We start from the raw sequence: 6,365 nt of genomic DNA on the forward strand, positions 1-6,365 counted from the left end.
TTCCCCTTGCTGTGTGCAGATTTTATGCTTCATAAATAGCAGTTGATTTTGCAAGGCTGTTTAACCATTAAAATATAATTTTTCTGTGTAAAACCAACACCACCGAGCCTCTGAAATTTTCTGGGGAATATAGCTGTATCCTCCTGAAATTCCAAGTTTTCTATTATACGTCTGTAACACTGCCACCAGATGAATAATGACAGTTATAATGACAATTATCCCTCATTGTCTCGCACTGTTTGGAGGTCTTGCAGTAGTTTCTTACTGTAAGTCTTATTGTCCTCAAAGTTCTAGGTTTGTGGAATAATACCTGGATTTTTCCACATGTTGAAAGTAAAACAGAAATATTACAAATTTTGGGGTTTTTCCTTGTAGCACTGGCACAAGTCAGGATGAAGGTCTCTCTGTTTCACCCTGCTAGTGAAGCAAGCTAATCCTATGAGTACAGCCATGGTGATGAAGTTAACAAGGTGCCAAGGTCCAGCCTAGAACAAAGACACAGAAATGTGTTGTTGGGATTGGCTTTTCTGCCAGTACATGGTTCTGTGTTTTTAGGGGCACAGCGTGGGTTGTACCTTGCAGGCAGTCCAACCTATCCTCTGACAGCTGCACAGGGCCTGTGAGCAGCACTCTGCCAGGCACCCCCTCTTCTAACATTATCACTCTGCAGCTGATCTTAAAGGCTTGCTGATAAGGGGTGAGCTCTAGTGGTGCCACTGGCTGTCAGAAGGTGTTCCAAGGTCTTGCCTGGGCCTAGGTCAGTTCAACAGTTCTCCACTGTGTGTGTGCAAAGGTGGAAAAGGGTGTCAGCTCTGCCCGAGGTGCAGTGGTCATTTTTCCATCACTTTGCAGCTGGGGCTATTTGATACTCTGGTCTTTTTCTGCTGCTTTTCTCCAGTCCACATGGTCATGTGTGTGCCACTATAAGTTACAGCTTGCAAGTAGGGTGACAGTGGGATTTGAGACTCTATTATCCCAGTTAATTGAGGATGTAATATTTGAGAGCAAGAGGAAGAGTTTATTTTACCTTAAATGTAAACAGCTGCAGGCTTCGTGATTTTTGGTTAAGTAGCTCTTCATTTATACATATAGTTATTTCTAGAGTCATGGTTTAACTGCTTAACGCCTTATGCTTGCCTGTGCTAAATTAAGCAGTCTCTAGAGTTATACCAGGCTAATAAATGCATAACTTTTTGTCCTGTTCCTAAGCAACATCAGACTGGGGCTGGTGGCAATAACTTGTTTGAGCTCAGGACATAGTGGGTACCTCCTTGAGGAGTTCACCATGGCCTGCCACACCAAAGGTGGCCTCTGAAAGCACTGGGAATTGTTGCAAAGGGCCGTGGGTTGTTGAAACCAGGGAGCTATCCCTGGAATCCATTGCTGCCTGATGAGTTTCTCTCATAGTCCTCCCCGGGTCAGTGCCCACAGGAAGGGTCATGACACACCATGGCCCAGCCACAGCATCCATTTCTATGAGGTGAGATCTGTTCCCCAGCTAGATCAAATCCCACCTTAAATCTGCCACCACCTCTGCCTGTACTGGAGCAAGCAAGCCATACCTCTGATCCTTTGCTTTTATCTTGCTCCTATGACCCCTTACTTAAATTGTTCACCTCCACCATCTGCTCCAGACAGGTTAGCTTGCTGCTGGCCACTACCTACCGTATAGGGAGATCCCTCCTGTCCCTATCCCCAACCCATCATCACTAGCTCAGTGTAGGCTCAGCCTCCTTTGGAGCAGCCCTGCAGAGTAGTGCTACAACTGCCCATTGTGTTTTCCTTATCAGCAGGATTAACAGGTACAGTACTATTCAGTACTATTCATGGTGTGTGTCCTTGCTCTCCCCCTGAGCAAATGTCATGGCCTTGTTCAAGTAGAGGGGAGATGACCCAAGCCTAGTCTAAAACTCTTCCTCCTATGCCTTCTAATGCTTAGCTTCACCACTCCCTAGAGTCTGTGTATACCCCTGTTACATCCATGACAAATGCACTTCAATTCCTGTAAGCCAGGCAGATGGTAGGAACCCACCTTCCCCCATGCATTCCCTTCTAGCCCATTGCCTCAAGGTACAGCCATCACCCCAGCACTGTCAGAGAGGTACAAACACAAGGCATTCACAGAGCCTGCCTGTGTACACACACTGTATAAAACCCACAGACAGCAGTGGCCACCTTGTGGTAATCTGTATGGCACAAGCTTGAGTTTGTCAGCTGCAGGTAGAAATAGAACTTTGTGCAGCTCTCATGCCTCCTTCACCTTTTCTGTCTATCAACCTGGACTGTAGGAGGAAAAACTGCATTTCAGGTGGATGTTCATCTCCACTATCTCCTGAGGTGTTTCCAAGTTTCTCAAACTCACCTAGTTTATTCTTACCAAGGTTTTGTTACTGGGGAGGCTTCAGGGGTGGCTTCTGGTGACGACTAGAAGCTGCCACCTCATCAGATAGACCCAGTGACAGCCAGCTCCAAAGGGGACTTAACCAATGGCCAAAGCCAAGCCCTCTGTGATATGAGTGTAAATAAAAGCTCTAAACTATAGTGGTAGCGAGAAAGGAACAAAAGCATCTGTTCCTTCATATGGGAAAAAGCATCTTGCACCTTCACCAGGTCTCAGACTCTCCTACCCTTCACCAAGGGCCAGGGACTAGCACAACAGAGTTAATCCAGCAAGGATTTCAACAATATGCTCCTCAAGCCAATTCCTTTGGTGGCTGAAAGCTGCGTGTCAATAGAGCACAACACAGAGGAGCTGCTATGCCAGTTGTCATTGGTAAAAAAAATATGTAATTTTTAGCTTGGTAGATCCAGCTAGTTATAATGTATGAACAGTTAAGAAATTAAACATTGAAATTATTACCAATACTCTTACTGGAATCATTCCAGAGGGGAATTAAAGTCTTTGTTCAGGTCAAGGAAAGAAGGGAAAGCAGATGGCTAGCTGTAGTTGCAGTTAGGTTGACTGCTGCAAGAGATGAGTGGTTGAGCACCTCACATGCCTGACACACAGCCCTTTCAGAACCCCTGGATGAAGGTAAGGAGTGTCACTATGCCACTGCAATTTGATCAAGCACAGCTCACATGTCCACTCACTGTGACCTCTTGGCCCTTCCTTTGATGTTAGTCCTCTCTCATTAAGCTTAATTATTCCAGCTATGTGTTTTAATTGCTATACTCAAAGAAGTACTTCTCTTCCTGTTGGCCAGCCCATTATAAGCAAGCTATATAACAGGCCTGCAGACAAAAACATCCTGTTTTTCTTGTTTGACAGCAGGGGACAGATCCCAGCTATTTCACAGCCAAATGACAGACTGCAGTCATTGCTTGAGGGGCAAAACTTCTTCCTGAAACCCTTATTCCCAAAAGAAACCTTTCTATGTTGTTTTTTCTCTGCCATGTACATCAAGTCTACCAAACATTCAAGTCAGTTGGTATCTACCCACTTCCCTCTTACAGGCATCTTTGCAGATCATTGGATCAAAGCAGCTAATTCTGTTCATGCAAGAAGCAGACCACAGAGTTTAATGAAGGAGTGAATGCTGTGCTACTGCCTGGTGTCACATCTTTTCATAAAAATCCTCTCTTTGAGATTTTTCCTCTGCTGGGAAGCTGAGGCCCCAGAAAGAGAATGTAAACAATGGTTATCTGCTGCTGTGGAATGCAACAGGTGCACCTGTGATTGGCTCATGTTCCATATTTACAATTAAGGGCCAATCACAGGACCAAGCTCTCTGGGACAGATTGACAGAGAGCTCTCTTGGTTTTAGATTCCTATTCTATTCTTAGCATAGCAGCTTCTGAACTTTTTTCTCTCTATTCATATTAGTACAGTCATAATGTATTATATATCATAAATTAATAAATCCAGCCTTCTGATCATGAAGCCAAGATTCTCGTCTATCTCTCTCACCCTGAGGAACCCTTGCAAAACCATGTAACAGCCTGGCACACAGCAATACTAGCCTCACACCTTCACACAGAAAAACAAACGAAAAAATGCACCTAGCCAGCTCTCTATTACTTAATACTTGTGGGAGGGCATATGCCCTAGGCTTTAGCAAGGATATTCATACCCATTCCATTTAGAACAAAACGTTTATTTGCTATACCTAGGCTTGTTAAAGACTGAAACACACACCTTGCCTGCTGAAAGATTCAAGCCAGTTCCCATCCTGAACTAGGGTTCTCTCCTCCCAGGGTTCCTAGGAACCCAAGCTCCTTACATAAAACCAAAACAAAGCATAGGCTTTGCTTTCCGGAACCCAGGCTCCTTACATAAAACCAAAACAAAGCATAGGCTTTGCTTTCCATCACCTGTAATGGCGAGGACCAACTACAGTCACGTGCTGGTATAACTCTGCATTTGAGGACTATGTGTTATTTCCTTTAAAAAGAAAGTTCACCTAACATGGAAATCCTCACTGCATATTCCTCAAAGAGCCAAGCCTTAAAGAACCTCTTTGAAATTAGGCTATGCAAGTTATTTTCATCACAGTATGCCTACATACCAGTTCTTGGGAGGGGAATATACTGCAGCACAGGAAGCTGAACTCACTGCCCTTTTAAGAACTGCTTTGCAGCCCTTGCTTCAGCACAAGAGATATTCCAGCTATTCTGGTTTTTCCAATCACAACTTGTATTTCCAGTCACTGTCACCTGGATTGTCCAAGGCTACTGCCGAGTATAATTTTACTAAAAAACTAAGCAAAGTATTAAGTTAAACTCCACACACAAGCAGCAAAGCACCACTGACCGCGCTTTTCCCCTGCAACAACCTTGTCTGGGGTCTTGCCTCAGCAGAAATACTGTATGTGGTAGCACACTTCAGTATTATTTAAGAATGAAGCAGGATGCCAGGGCCTCTTATTGAACTTCATCTGGAACTTTCAGCAGGAATTTTTTTAAGCTTTCTTGTTCACAGTTACTGCCCAAAGGGATTAAGTAGGCCATGCAGAAACTGCTTTCAAAAGCAATGCCTGCTTGCAGATAGTGTGTGTTCATATAGTGCCTTCTTGCTACAGCTTCATTTTATTCTCTCCTCACAAGTCTGTTCATGGCACCCACCACTTGGGATAGTGGTTTCCCATTTACCTTTGAACAGTTCAAACATGCAACTGCGCTTCTCTTCGTCAAATAGCCAGAACTAGATGGAAAACATTTTTCCACGTTCTTCTCATTGCATAATCACAACTCAGAACTTACATCCAAAAAGAGCCTTGATGGCTCACTCTCAAGTAAAGGGTGTGGCCACTTCTTGGACTAGAAAAATCTTGTTTCAAATTAGGAACTTACACATTAAGCTGTTCAAGGCCCCCAGTCCTCCAGAGTCATCAAAAAATTCATGCATACTTGTGAAGTGAGTGTAAGGCTGAGTCATGGGTGAGTTTCCTACCACAAAGACAAGAGGCTTATTCATTCCACATTGTTTGCATATGCAGCAGGAAGTCTAGGTTTTCCATGAGCAATATTCAGTGAGCAGCACAGCTCACTAAGCTGTACTCACTGGTAGCTACAGCCCTGCTCCCTTCTTCACTGAGTTTTTATACAGGACATCCAAGCCAGCAAGGAAGCCATTTTGATACAGTGGAAAAAACACTGTTCCCTTGGTTACAGTGCCAAGAGTAGGTGAATGGCAGGTATAAAAAGGCTGGCAAGTCAGCATTCATCCAGACAGCCTGATTCAAGATTGGAGTACCACAGAGACCAGTTTACTGTCCAACACAGTGTCAATTGTGTTCTGAGAGTGCAACAGAGCAATCAAAAGAAAATTACAAGAGTACATAAATCTATAATTCTCTTCACCATAAGATTACAAGTTTTACTTCTTCAGTCATTTGTTCCAGACTAATGCCTAGGAACAAAGCAGCCCAACTCAGACTAAACACACTTCTTTACTAATAGAACCAGAAGGTACACATACAAATGGCAAGGCAAATTAAAAAGGCAAAAAGAGCAAGTCCAAGTCCTACCTTGCACTTCCATGGTAGGATTGGTATAATGCTCTGGAAGGACAAGTCTTATTAGCTTTGAACTCTAAAATGCAGCTTGAAATATTTAAAAAAATCTTTTAACTAAAAAGATGTAATGAAAGAAAGAAGTATCCCACCCAGTGACTACTCTCTTTTCTCCAACTCCTCTTTTGGTATTTGTAAACTAGATTATAGCATAGTGACTGCCATCTGAGTAGGGTGGCAGCAGACTCCTCCTAAAGCAACTGTCATGGCTCCCAAGCCAACAACAGATGAGGTTGCCTTTGACAAGTTTTTGTACACAGACAGTACTCTTTTAACACAGCAAAACCTGACACTCACCTGACATTATGAAATGACTAAGCTTTTTGTTAAACACACAACAATACCCAAAAG

This window comes from Ammospiza nelsoni, chromosome Z (assembly GCF_027579445.1).
Source record: "Ammospiza nelsoni isolate bAmmNel1 chromosome Z, bAmmNel1.pri, whole genome shotgun sequence".
Lineage (NCBI taxonomy): Eukaryota > Metazoa > Chordata > Aves > Passeriformes > Passerellidae > Ammospiza > Ammospiza nelsoni.